The sequence below is a fragment of the Coenobita brevimanus genome, unplaced genomic scaffold (assembly GCF_032717465.1).
Source record: "Coenobita brevimanus isolate Jiangsu-jjx unplaced genomic scaffold, ASM3271746v2 jjx.HiC_scaffold_2882, whole genome shotgun sequence".
NCBI classification, from domain to species: domain Eukaryota; kingdom Metazoa; phylum Arthropoda; class Malacostraca; order Decapoda; family Coenobitidae; genus Coenobita; species Coenobita brevimanus.
This window is the reverse complement of record NW_027643854.1, coordinates 74,691-89,682: the sequence shown is the minus strand read 5'-3', so window position 1 is coordinate 89,682 and position 14,992 is coordinate 74,691. Positions and strand designations below refer to the sequence as shown.

The 14,992-nt window shown below is 36.2% G+C and overlaps 3 pseudogenes; 2 read left to right on the top strand and 1 right to left on the bottom strand.

The window, feature by feature from the left end:
• The first annotated feature begins 700 nt into the window (after nucleotides 1–700).
• Nucleotides 701–9,041, top strand: LOC145390128 (NADH-ubiquinone oxidoreductase chain 1 pseudogene; annotated as a pseudogene).
• Nucleotides 6,216–6,619, top strand: LOC145390130 (small subunit ribosomal RNA; annotated as a pseudogene).
• A 131-nt stretch (nucleotides 9,042–9,172) lies between the features above and the next one.
• LOC145390126 (cytochrome b pseudogene) lies at nucleotides 9,173–10,307 on the bottom strand (annotated as a pseudogene).
• Between the last annotated feature and the right edge of the window lie 4,685 nt (nucleotides 10,308–14,992).

Here is a 14,992-nt window from a genome sequence, read left to right as displayed (position 1 = left end):
TGAAGCAGTGGAGTTGGTGAAATTTGGTCCCTGAGTGTACTGCAGTGGGCATTGAAAGTTGTTAAGGTGAGTTTTTATGTGGTAGTAATATGAACCACACAAGAAATGAGTATGAGACGCAAAGATACTCTCTGTCTTTCTGTCGCTTTTGAGAGGAACGAGACGTATGGAAGGCAGGGTACAATGCTGGCAAAGGACTGTCGGCTACTTTTTGATTAAGGATATACATATTTAACAGGTATCTCAAGGCATGCACGTCTTCATGGAGTGAACCGAGTACCTCTGCTACAAGGCCATCTTATATCGAGTAGAGAACTACTACTACTTGCCTGAAGTGCTATTCCCATCCTACGAGGGCTGGGTCACCCCCAGGCACACAGCGTGGAAGCATAAGTTTGATTTCTTCATCCAGAGTTACGTGGAATCTGGCCTCCCCATGTACTGGAGAAATGTGAGTGAGTGATCTTGTTTCTATTGGAATTGTCACCCCATTTCTGTGTGTAAATAGTGGGTGGGGTGGTGGTGGTGATGATAATTATACTTAAGAAATAAGTGTAATCACACACACACACACACACACACACACACACACACACACACACACACACACACACCGTTGATAGATGGATATATAGATAGCTTGACACACCGACAGACTGAGATAGACAAATAGACAGGCAGACAGATATACAGAACATGCATGTTAAACAACTGCCTCTTCCTGTATGGTGTGCAGAAGCTGACGGTGGATCTGAGGTACAAGAGAAACGCGTCAGTAAGCATGCTGGAAAGACGACACCAAAAGCCACTTGGAATTCCAGATCTACAGGTAAGTTATCGGTGACCAGATTCACTACTGTACGTCTACTCGCTCTGACAGTGATCCAAAACTCCTTCAGACTCTGTTGATGGTCAAGTGTAGCCCAACTTTTCTATAGGAGGGTATAATGGTCGCCAAGCCCAGCATTATTTCCTCTGCAGTAGGCCACAACAAAGACACCTATGGTCATGTTTTGGTCAAGAATTTCACCTGGATCATAGTAAACAGGCTTTAATATAGTGCTATTGCCCAGGGAGCTTTCGTGGTTTACCTAATTGGAGTGGCCTCAGTGGTGGTGGCGATGGCTGGTGAGGCCGTTACGTCACGCTGGAAGTAGACCCTCACTCTCTACCTCATCGCTTCTGCCAGCCCACCTCGTCCATATTAAGCTTTCGTCCTACCTGTCGCCCTCAGTCTCTACCACTATTCTCTGCTACATCGCCTCAGCCTGCCGACCTCAACCTAGAGTATGCTTTCCTTCTACCTGTCGCCCTCAGTCTCTACCACTATTCTCTGCTACATCGCCTCAGCCTGCCGACCTCAACCTAGAGTATGCTTTCCTTCTACCTGTCACCCTCAGTCTGTACCAGAGTTCTTCGTCACCCCACTTCTACTTTTCATCCCTGTTTTTCCTGCTGTCCTCGTCCTGTCTAACGCTTTAGCTCTTTGGCATCTTCCTCCATATGCTGTCCTCGTCCCACCACCCACCCCTCGCTCTCTGAAACCTCACTTTGCTTGCTGTTCTCGTCCCACCTTACACTCTCGTTCTCTAACATCTCATTCTACCTGCTAACCTCGTTCTACCAACCATCCTCGTTCTCTGGTACCTCACTCTACCTGCTACCCTCGTTCTACCTACCACCCTCGCTCTCTGGTACCTCACTCTACCTGCTACCCTCGTTCTACCTACCACCCTCGCTCTCTGGCACCCCACTGTACTTGCTACCCTAGTTCTACCTATATCTGGGTGTCTGCTTGTCATTAGTCATAAAAAAAAAAAAATCTGTAATTCTCCGTATATATAAATTTCCTATGAAAAGTAAAATTTATCGAGATATTCTTGGCTATTCGGTGCTCATGTCTCTAGAGTACCACTAATTCCGTCGTATATTCATTATGGACGGTGGGTATTAGTGCAGAGGTATTCCTATTATGTATTCAATATGAATGGCTGGTATTGGAGTCGAAGCAGTCCTATTACGTATTCATATGGACGGTGGGTATTAGTACCAAAGAAGACCTATTAGAAATTCAGTGTGAACGGTGGGTAATAGTGCCGAAACAGCCCTATTATGTACTCAGTATGGACGGTGGGTAATAGTGCCGAAACAGCCCTATTATGTACTCAGTATGGACGGTGGGTATTAGTACCGAATAATCCCTATTAGGAATTCAATGTGGATGGTGGGTATTTGTGCCAAAACAGAGATAACGAAGATTTAGGACACACATGCAGACTACTGAGCCTTAGGATTTGGACGAAACAAATGCTCAAAACACATAATTTTCAGCAATGATATGTAGTACATGCATCCAAAGAAGACTGATTGTTACTGCCCTTGGTAATACATGGATCGCTGAGAACAACACGGTGTAATATTGTACTATGTGTGTGTGTGTGTGTGTGTGTGTGTGTGTGTGTGTGTGTGTGTGTGTGTGTGTGTGTGTGTGTGTGTGTGTGTGTGTGTGTGTGTGTGTGTGTGTTTTAACAGCACAGCTAAAACATTTAATTTTAAGAAAACTTGTTGGGAAAAATGATGATCATCTAAGCTGAAAATGAATACTTTTTAGAGTAAGAAGTTTGATCTGATTTAGTCCAAACTTGGTGGGGTGACTGAGGACAAGGCAAGAACTCAGGAATTCGATTTGAGAACACTCAGTCAAAGGTCAAGATCACAGGGCAAGATCAAATTCCGACCCGTGTGTGATGGTTTATGAACAAAACAGCTTAAGAGTTTGGATTAAATTTAGAACAAACTTTGGGGAAGGGTTGAGGGTCAGCCAAGGTGATGACCTATTGCTTTTGCGAACTGTAAGCAAAAGGTCAAGGTCACATGGCAAGATCAACACAGTCTTTATCCGACTGAGATCATACTTAGTGGGATGATTTAGTGTTCGGCAAAGGTGAAGAGAAATGAATCTGAGAACAAGTAGGCAATATTATTACCCTGGGTAATAAACAATGACCAAGCAAACAAAGGCATACGATCTATCGTCATACCCCGCGGACGCATATTAGTAACAGTAGTCATAAAATTAATAGCACCCAAAATAGAAGAAACCCCAGCCAAATGTAAAGAAAAAAATCCCAAATCAACAGACGCCCCAGCATGAGCAATAGCCGCAGATAATGGAGGATATACAGTTCAACCTGTTCCAACCCCCCTCTTTACTATTCCTCTCATTAAAAGCAAAGTTAAAGAAGAAGGTAACAATCAAAACCTCATATTATTCATACGAGGAAATGCCATATCCGGCGCACCTAACATTAAAGGAACCAATCAATTTCCAAAACCACCAATTATAATAGGCATAACTATAAAGAAAATCATAATGAAAGCATGAGCAGTTACTACTACATTATAAATTTGATCATCCCCAATTAAACTCCCCGGCTGACCCAATTCAGCCCCCAAGACAAAATATAAAGATTCAATATCCTTATGATTTGTTGAGAAAAACCACCGTTGCATTAAAATCTCATAGTGGAATTGTTAAGACGTTAGATTGCAAATCTAAAAATGTGAGTATTCACTGAGATTTAAAATACATGTTAGTGTATAAGCACAAGAAGTTTTGATCTTCTAAGATAAGGTGAAATTCCCTACCATATACCCCATTCTGACTTAAGGTTTTAAGTTAATCAAACTAAAAGCCTTCAAAGCTTTCAATTAAAGTAAAAACCTTTTAAACCTTGCAAATTAATGAAAGAGCAATCGCTCACCTTTAGATTTACAGTCTAATATCTTCAAATTTCGGCCACTTCATTCTAAAATGGCAGATGAATGCCTAAGATTTAAGCTCTTATCATGGAAATCAGATTTCCTTTTAGAATCCAAGTTTTTTTTAGTATACACAGTATACGTGACTTCCAATCATGAGGACTAGAAACTTCTAGAAAAAACAATGATCATTCTATCGTTTATTACAATCCTAACTCTTTTAATTAGATGTGTTGTTATAATCCTAGCCTCCATCCTAGCCAAAACAAACAATTATAGATCGAGAAATAAACTCACCATACGAATGCGGTTTTGACCCCAAAGGACCTGCCCGCTTACCATTCTCCCTACGATTCTTCTTAATTGCTGTTATCTTCCTAATTTTTGACGTAGAAATCACCCTAATCCTCCCAGTCGCTTATATTTTAAAAATTTCTAATGTTTACTCTTGAAGAATAGTAGGACTATTCTTCATTTTAATCCTCCTTCTAGGTCTTTACTACGAATGAGCTCAAGGAGCGCTCGAATGAAGATAATCGATTAACTTTACTATAGGCTATAGTTTAATAAAAAATTTTGATTTGCATTCAAAAGATGTCTCCCAAGACTACTAGCTTAACCATAGAGATTTAAGCCAAAAGAGAGGCTTCTAACCTCTACTTAAAGCGGTTAAACTCCGTTTACTTCTCTTACACAAAATTATTAGCTTCATTTAAATGAAGCTTTACAAACTCTCAACACAAAATTCCCCCCCGCCCCCACTGAAATTGTTCATAAAAAGTAAAATTCTTAACATGGTAAACACACCCTCAGAGTGTACCTTGTTATAGTTATATATATCAAATCGCCTTATGTACTAGCTTATACAGGAAAATAAAGATAATGTAGAGCGACAGCCATATACAACTGTAAAAGAACTGGGCCCAGAACACTCCACGACCAGTCCTGCTTATCTTACCTATAATATATACACAACCCTGGGTCAAATACAAATATGCGCCGAATAAGGTTAAGTTCTTATATAGAAGAGTTCTATGCGGCCATATCCTTGATGGAACGGGGTTCGGCTGTGCCTGGGAACCCTTTCACACACGCTCTCAACGACAGTGTTCCCAGGGTCCTCAGGAGCCTCACCTCAAGATCGGCCCCATAATTCCTATTCTAAAATGGGTCTGATGCCACTCGTTAACTTAGTATACTCGGGAGGTCTGAGTCAAGTTTCTCTCATGAATATATAGTGGCCCTTTATTTAGCGGATTAGTGTATTGGAAAATTAAATTTTATTTCACCAAATCTAGCCTCTTTTTTAAATTATAGTCAAACTAACAACAAAAACTTTATAGTAATTCCGATCTGGAAAAAATTTTAAGCTCCGAAAAATATTTTATTATTTTTTTGTTCCATCACCATCTCCTGCTAAAACAATTAAAAAAAAAAAATTTAAATTCACTTTCTTTCTTGATTAAATGCACCATAAAAATTATAGTAAAACAACGCTTTATTTTAACTAAAAGGTAAAATCAAGCAAGACCAAACCAAGCTTTCCAATACACTAATCCGCTAAATAAAGGGCCACTATATATTCATGAGAGAAACTTGACTCAGACCTCCTGAATATACTAAGTTAACGAGTGGCATCAGATCCATTTTAGAATAAAAGTCATAGTTTGATCTTGAGGTGAGGCTCCTGAGGACCCTGGGAGCATAAGTGCTACAAGCACATGCGAGGGGTTCTCAGGCACAGCCGAACCCCGTTCCATCAAGGATATGGCCGCATGGAACATTGTTTTATAAGATTAGGCTGGACCTCCTTATATACTCGAGTTGGGAGCTTGAAGCTGCGTTCTTGGAATTGTCGGTTGAGGCTGGGAAGCAGGAGGAGAGGGGTTTGATAGTGTTACTCTTAATGTTTACCTTGAGCTTTGTATAATTCTGCATCTAAGTTGTGGGTGGATGTATACGTATAACAACGAGAACTTAGAACGAAATTTACTATGTTTAAAAGTTTACTTTATACATTTTAAATTTATATAAAGTCAAACGCTGTCCATTTTGCCAATATAAATATAAGTTTGATTCTTGCTTTAAATATTCGCTTTTCAATTAATAACATATGAAAATTTCAGTACTTCCAAGCTAACAAGTTTAAAACCTCAAGCTCTAGTAGATTTCAGTGTGTATTATTTTCATATCAGTGAAAACTGGAAAAAGTAAATTGAATTATCTCCGGCTGAATCTTGTGCCAGCAGTCGCGGTTATACTTGAAGGGAGAGTGAATACAAATCGATATTTAACTCTTATGCTAGTCAACAATGATTTTTTTAATTTTATAAAGGGTGAAATCAATTTTTCAAAGATAAATAAATCAACCCGTCTCAATTAATAAGTTAACAAATAAAGGAAATAAACAAGGATTAGATACCCTCCTATACCTTTAAGAAAGATTTATATCTGATTAGTAACAGCTATGTGCTCTAAATTCAAAGAATTTGGCGGTATTTTAGTCTAATTAGGGGAACCTGTCTTTTAAACGATAAACCACGAAAAATCTTACCTATGTTATATAGTTTGTATACCGTCATTGAGATAACTTTTACAGAACAAGTTATTGAAATAATTACATTAAAATATTAGATCAAGGTGCAGCAAATATATAGGCTAAGATGGGTTACAATAAAATTTATATTATCACGAACAAATTTCAGAATACAAATTTTGAAGGTGGACTTAAAAGTAAGGTTTGCTTTAATAAGACAGCCTGATTTTAGCTCTAAAATGTGCACATATCGCCCGTCGCTTTCATTAACCTAAGATGAGATAAGTCTTAACATAGTAGGTGTACTGGAAAGTGTACGAACCTGGAAAGCAAGATAGAGCTTGAAATAAGCAGCTCGTTTACACCGAGAAGAGTACCTATAGTCGAGGTTATCTTGAAATCAGTAATCTTACTTTTGTTATAAGAACGTTAACATTATAAGAAAACTAATTTTTCATTTTCCTGAATAGTAGATTTTATCGAAATATCAATATAGTGAAAGTAAAAAGTATTGTGAAAGAAAGTAGAAATAACACTTAAAATTCTTAAAAGTAAATATAAGAAATTGTATCTTGTGTATAATAGGTTTTCAAAATTAGATATATAAAATAATCATCCCGAAAAAAAGATAGCTAATTTTAAGAGAAAGTTTTTGTTGCAATAAAATTTTTAACTTAACATTAGAGGTGATATGCCAATCGAGTTTTTATATCTGGTTTTCTAAGAAATAAATTTAATTTACGTGCTCAGCTACTTAGCTATGCAACTAAGAAGATTAGGGTAGACCTTTTTCTTCCAAAACGAAAAATCATAGAACCAATAAATAGGCACTTATAAAAGTAGGCTTAAAAGTAGCCATCTTTTCCAGGTTTTTCAACCAATATAATAAAATATTTTAAATTTTACAGGTTCTTTTTATCAAGTATTAGAAAATTAACATCAACTTAACTTGTTTAGCTATTATGAAATCATTAGTAAAATTTATATGTTAAAATATTTTTTATTATAAATAAAATCTTTTAAATATTAAAAATTTATTTAAGGAACTCGGCAAATACTATTTCCGCCTGTTTAACAAAAACATGTCTTTGTGAAGATTTACACAGTCTGGCCTGCCCACTGAATTATTAAAGGGCCGCGGTATTTCTGACCATGCGAAGGTAGCATAATCATTAGTCTTTTAATTAAAGGCTCGTATGAAAGGTCGAACGAGAGATGTACTGTCTTAACAAAAAAAAAAAAATGAATTTAACTTTAAAGTGAAAAGGCTTTAATATTTTAGAAAGACGATAAGACCCTATAAATCTTTACATCACATTTAGTATTAAGCCAATTTGTTAGTGTAAGGAAAAATACTAAAAAAATGTTTTGTTGGGGCAACAAAGATATAAATATACTAACTGTTTTTACTTCTAAACAAAGATTTCTGATAATAAATTGATCCTTTCTAAAGATTAAAAGATTAAGTTACTTTAGGGATAACAGCGTCATTTTTCTTGAGAGTTCCCATCGAAAGAAAAGTTTGCGACCTCGATGTTGAATTAAAATTTCTACATAATGCAGCAGTTATGAAAGAAAGTCTGTTCGACTTTTAAAATTTTACATGATTTGAGTTCAGACCGGCGTGAGCCAGGTCGGTTTCTATCTTCTAAAATAAAGTTAAACTACCTTAGTACGAAAGGATTAGGTAGTTAAAATAATTTTATTAAATATGAACATCACTTTTACCTAAACAATCAATTTTGTGCTTCAGTTTAATGAAACTTATAAACCAGGTTTATAAATAGTTCAAGCTAACTATTTTGTGTTCGCAGTTATCATTGTAAACTACCTAGTCTTAATTATCTGCGTTTTAATTGGAGTTGCTTTTGTAACACTTCTAGAACGAAAAATTCTAGGTTACATTCAAATTCGAAAAGGACCCAACATCGTAGGATTCCTGGGATTACTCCAACCATTTGCCGACGCTGTAAAATTATTCACCAAAGAACAAACAATACCAACTATATCCAACTTTTTACCATATTACCTATCCCCTGTCTTTAGGTTATTTATCTCCCTATTAGTTTGAGCTATCTTACCTTACCAAACCGGATTAGTACATTTTAACACAGGAGTCTTATTCTTTTTATGCTGTCTAAGTTTGGGAGTCTATTCAACTATAAGAGCCGGGTGAGCTTCAAACTGTAAATACTCAATACTTGGAAGACTCCGAGCCGTAGCCCAAACAATTTCATACGAAGTCAGACTTGCTCTTATTCTTTTATCCTTTATCTTTTTAATCGGCGGATTCAATATAGAACTTTGCACTCGGTTTCAAAAAGATATTTGAATAATTTGGTTTACACTACCTCTATCTTTAATATGACTAGCCTCCTGTCTAGCAGAAACAAACCGTACCCCATTTGATTTTGCTGAAGGTGAATCAGAACTAGTATCAGGATTCAATACCGAATACAGAAGAGGAGGATTTGCTTTAATATTCATAGCTGAATATGCAAGAATTCTATTCATAAGAATATTATTCTTATTAATTTTCTTAGGGGCCGATCCGTGTAGCCTACTCTTTTATTGCAAATTAGTTTTTATAGCCTTTGTTTTTATTTGAGTTCGAGGAACTCTACCACGTCTACGATACGATAAACTAATATATTTAGCCTGAAAAAGATTCCTTCCAGTTTCCCTTAACTACCTAATCTTTTTTATAGGAGTTAAACTATTTTGCTTTTCTTTAATAATCTAACTAGGGAGTAGTTTAGTAAAAATTTTAGTTTTGGGAATTAAAGACAAGGTAAACACCTTCTCCCTAAGATTACTAAGAACCAATCTTATCTAATGCTTTCAAAACACTTGTTTTTTTTTAACTAAGCAACCAATCTAACATTTTATCTCACCACATTGCTGCCAGAGGCATAATCAAATAAAACCTAAAATAAGAAATTGTTAAAACCTGGCCCGTAATAATATAAGGATCTTCAACGGGACGAGCCCCAATTCAAGTTACCAAAGCAACTGTAGAAACCAAAAACCAAAACAAAATTTGATTTAACGGATAAAATCTAAGACTCCGAAATTTCGAGAAATGAGTAAAAGGAAGGATCATAAGAATTGCCACTGAGAGCACTAGAGCAATTACACCCCCCAATTTATTAGGAATAGATCGCAAAATCGCATAAGCAAATAAAAAATACCACTCCAGCTGAATATGAGCTGGAGTTACTAAAGGATTTGCAGGAATAAAATTGTCTGGATCCCCTAAAAGATAAGGATGGAGCAAAGTATGCAGCACAAGAGCCATTAACATGACCAAAAACCCAACACTATCCTTGAAAGTAAAATAAGGGTGAAAAGAAACCTTATCTACTTGCCTTAAAACACCCAAAGGATTATTCGCTCCAGCCTGGTGAAGGAACAAAATATGAACCAAAGTCGCAGCAGCAATAACAAACGGAAACAAAAAATGAAAAGTGAAAAAATGAGTTAAAGTGGCATTTTCCACAGCGAACCCTCCTCAAATCCACTGAACCAAAGAAGTACCAATGTAAGGAATTGCTGAAAACAAATTAGTAATTACGGTGGCACCCCAAAAAGACATTTGACCTCATGGTAAAACATAACCTACAAAAGCTGTCGCCATTACCAAAAAAAGAATTACAACACCTACTATTCAAGCATGAAAAATTATATAAGAACCAAAATACATCCCTCGACCAATGTGAAGATATAAACAAATAAAGAAAAAAGACGCCTCATTGGCAGGTAAAGTCCGTAATAATCACCCATAATTAACATCTCGTTGAATATGAGCTACCCTAGAAAATGCCAAATCAATATGCGCAACATAATGTATAGCAAGAAACAGACCAGTAACAATTTGAACAACCAAACACAAACCAAGCAATGACCCAAAATTCCAAAAAATAGAAATATTTCTTGGAACTGGTATATCAACTAGTGCCCCATTAGCAATTTTTAACAATGTATGAAACTTATGCAACGGTGTTATCATAAGTTATTAACCGTAAAGGACTAGAAGACGAACTTATCACCTTAACAACTACAAACAACGTTAAAAGCAAATAACTAATAATAAACATCGTAAATATAGCCCTAGGTTCGTTATAAAAAGTCCCCACATTTATAGCAGAATTTCTAATATCAGAATACTTAGACAAAAAAGTTGTAGTTGACTCCCCAATCTTATTTGCCATTATCACAGGATCCACACACACACAAAAAAAGATAATTAATGCTAAAAAAAAGATTAAAAAAAAAAAATTCTCTTCTAACCTTAAATTGCTCATTAGCTGCTAAAGACGCAACATAAATAAACAATACTAATATTCCACCCCAAAAAATCAAAAATAAAATATACGAAAACCAGTAACTCTTAGCAAACAACCCAGTGGTAATTGAAATTAAAACCGATTTGAATTAATAGCACAAGACCTGTTGACAAAGGATGAATTAAACGCATAAAAATCAAAGAAAACAAAATAATAAAAGGAAGACCATACATTATCACTCCAATCTCTTGGTGTTTCAAGAAAAAAATTTCATTACTGGTTTACAAGACCAGAGTTTTTACTTAAACTATTAAAACTAATGTTAACTTTAAATAACTTGTTCTTATTTATTGCATTCACTATAATTTTCAGGGGACTATGAGCTTTTGCTTCAAACCGAAAACATTTATTAAACACCCTCCTAAGATTAGAATTCATCATACTTGGGATCTTCTTCTTAATATCTAACTGTCTTTCCTCAATCGGAAATGAATTATTTTTCTCTCTCTTTTTTCTGGTCCTAGCAGCCTGTGAAGGCGCCCTGGGTCTAGTGCCACTAGTCTCCATTGTTCGCTCCCACGGAAACGATTACTTCAGAGCCTTTAATAGATTAGAATGCTAATATACCTATTTATACTCCTTATATTAATGACATTTGTAAAGGACTGGTCTTTAATTCAAACAGGAATCTTAGCTGTATCGTTTTTATTCGCCATTTTATACAATCACGACTTCTTCATGTATAACTTAGGATTTAGATTAGGTACAGACTACTTAAGCTACATTTTAATCCTACTAAGCATCTGAATTATAGCACTTAGTGTTATATCCGGAGTAAAAATTACATTCACCTCAAATTTTCCCAGACTATTTTTATTAGTCAACTTAGCTCTATTAATTTTTCTAGTATTAACTTTTAGATCTATAAACTACCTACTATTTTATATTACCTTTGAAGCTTCCCTAATCCCAACCCTAATCCTAATCTTAGGTTGAGGATACCAGCCAGAACGAATTCAAGCAGGAGTTTATATACTATTTTACACCCTATTTGCATCCCTACCGCTCTTAGCCTCCTTACTTTACATCTATAAAACAAACGGAACACTCACTATTGGAGCTCTTTATCAAAGAATTAACCTGAGAGTCCTATCTCTTATTTGATTCATCTCCTCTATTATAGCTTTCATCGTGAAACTACCTATATACTTATTCCACCTTTGACTACCCAAGGCACATGTTGAAGCTCCCGTAGCAGGATCAATAATCTTAGCTGGAGTTTTACTAAAACTAGGAGGTTACGGCTTAATCCGAATCTTACCTTTATTTGCTGAAATAAACAAGAACCTAAGATGGCTATGAGTCAGGCTAAGAATCCTAGGAGGATTTTTTGTTAGCATTATCTGCCTACGACAGGTAGACATAAAATCCCTCATCGCTTACTCTTCTGTAGCCCACATAAGATTAGTACTTTGTGGACTCTTAACCTTTGGGTGATGAGGAATAAACGGGGCTGTTGTTGTAATAGTAGGTCATGGTCTATGTTCTTCAGGGTTTTTCTGCCTTGCAAACTTAGTATATGAACGAATTGGAAGACGAAGCCTTCTAATTAATAAAGGCTTATTAAATTTTATGCCAAGAATAGCACTATGGTGATTCTTACTAAGAATCAGTAATATGGCCGCACCCCCTTCCATTAACTTACTAGGAGAAATCAGACTAATCATAAGAATCATTAGATGAAACAAATTAACTGCCCAAAGAATTAGGTTACTGTCTTTTTTCAGAGCAGCTTATATCCTTTATCTTTATTCACTCAGACAACACGGTGTATTCTCCAGATCTCTCTACTCTTGTTGCTCAGGAAAAGTACGAGAATACTTAGTTTTAAGACTTCATTGAATTCCCCTAAATATCTTAATTCTAAAAAGGAACCTAATTATACCTAACCTTTAATTAAACCTTTACCACTTTTATATATTTCAACTATATTACAACTCAGCTCGTTTGGGTAGTTTATTACTAAAACGTTAGTTTGTGGAGCTAAAAAAATAAAAATCTTATCCTAAACCATGATTTGAAAAATTTCAATACACCTAACAAGAATAGTTTTCCTAATATTTTTTTCTCTAATCTCATTATTCATGTCCCTTCTATGCTTATTTGACAAAACATGCTAAATTACTGAATGAGAAATTCTAAGAATCAACTCATCCTCTATCGTTGCAACATACATTTTCGACTGAATATCCTTGATATTCATGGGATTCGTTATATTCATTTCAGCAATAGTACTCTTTTATAGGGGAAGATACATAGAAGGAGACCCCAACATAAACCGATATATATATACTTAGTTCTAGCTTTTGTTCTATCGATAATCTTCCTGATTATCAGCCCTAATTTAATTAGAATTCTTTTAGGATAAAATGGCTTAGGATTAGTATCCTATGCACTAGTAATTTACTATCAAAACGAGAAATCCGCAAACGCCGGAATACTAACCGTTCTATCTAATCGAGTTGGAGACGTAGCAATTCTTTTAAGAATTGCCTTAATATTCATTGAAGGAGGCTGACATTTCATCTTCCACGTATTTTACCTAGATGACAATTTCACACTATTAATAAAAAGACTTATCATTATAGCAGCAATAACCAAAAGGGCTCAAATTCCATTCTCCGCCTGACTACCTGCTGCCATAGCAGCCCCAACACCAGTATCAGCACTAGTTCACTCCTCAACCCTTGTTACAGCCGGAGTCTACCTTCTCATCCGATTTAGACCCGCACTATCCGAAACAACTTTACCAACCCTACTACTATTCAGCTCTCTAACAATATTTATATCAGGACTAGGAGCTAATTTCGAATATGACTTAAATAAAATTATTGCCCTATCAACCCTTAGCCAACTAGGAGTACTACTAAGAATCCTAGCCCTAGTGTTTAAAGACCTCGCATTCTTCCATCTTCTTACTCATGCACTGTTCAAAGCTCTTTAATTTATATGTGCCGGAGCCATAATTCATAATGTAAAAGAATACCAAGATATCCGACTGATAGGAAGATTAGTAACCTCTATGCCCTTAACCTGTATATGCATAAACCTAGCAAACCTAGCATTATGTGGAACTCCATTTCTAGCAGGATTCTACTCCAAAGATCTTATCCTAGAAGTTGCTTTCATAAGATGAATCAATACTGTAATTTTATTTCTTTACATCTTCGCAAACATATTAACAGTATGTTACACTTTCCGCTTAATTTTTTATTCTATAACCGGAGAATTTAACTTAGCCAGGTTCAGAAACATTGACGATTCATCCTCCATTATAACTTCCCCCATACTAGCTCTTAGAAGAGGAGCAATCCTTAGAGGAGCATTATTATCTTGATTAATCTTTCCAGAATCCTATATTATTTGCCTTTCTCCCCTTATAAAAAATCTGGTACAAACAATCAGAATCCTCGGAGGACTAATGGGCTATCTACTCAATATCATAAACGTAAACTTCAAATTAAACTCACTCAACCTTTACCCTGGGTACGGTCAAATGTTCTACTATATAACTCAATTCTGATTCAGTATGGACCAAACTTAATGAAAGGTCTTAGGGTCAGGCAGGGATGAAGACAGTCCATTTTGAAAAAATAATAAGTGAAAGATCAAGGTCACACACAAGGGAAATGGGCCAAACAAAAATAAAGTAATTCGACTTTGAGAAATAATCATACAAAGATGAAGGCCACAGGACAGGATCAAAGACTTGGCTCTTAGATCAACTGTAAGGCGTGAGTGCTGCACTGAGCGTCCCTGCATGTTCATATGTCACTATTATTATTATTATTATTATTATTATTATTATTGTATTTGTTGTTGTTGTTGCTGTTGTCATCGTCATCATTATTATTATGTATACCGTCCAGTACAAGTTCCAGCAGTGTAAAATGATGTCTCTGAACGCCAAGGATGAATAGATAAAGTACAACAAAGATACATTGGCAAGTACAGTATAACTACCAGTGACGCAGAAGAGCAATGCTACAGGGACAAACGAGACATCCACTGAGCCTGGCAGCGTAACATAAGTAACAAATGCAATATACCAGTGTCAACCACTACGTATTTCGTGTGTGTCTGCCCAGTTTGCCCAGTCTCCTCTTACAATGTCACGTAAGTCAATCTCGCTTAGCAGGAGCACTGGGTTCAGTCTAATAGTTTCCTGTAATCTAGGGATCCATTTACAAAGCTGGGTGGTAAACATATACCCTGATCATGGGGTGAAGTGCACCCTACCATGATGCCCCTGTTAATAGGATGGAGACACAAATGTAGCATCCACCCACGAACCAAACCTCCAAACATTTCTCCGTGCTTTGCTACAGCGAGACATTGTCAACCGCAA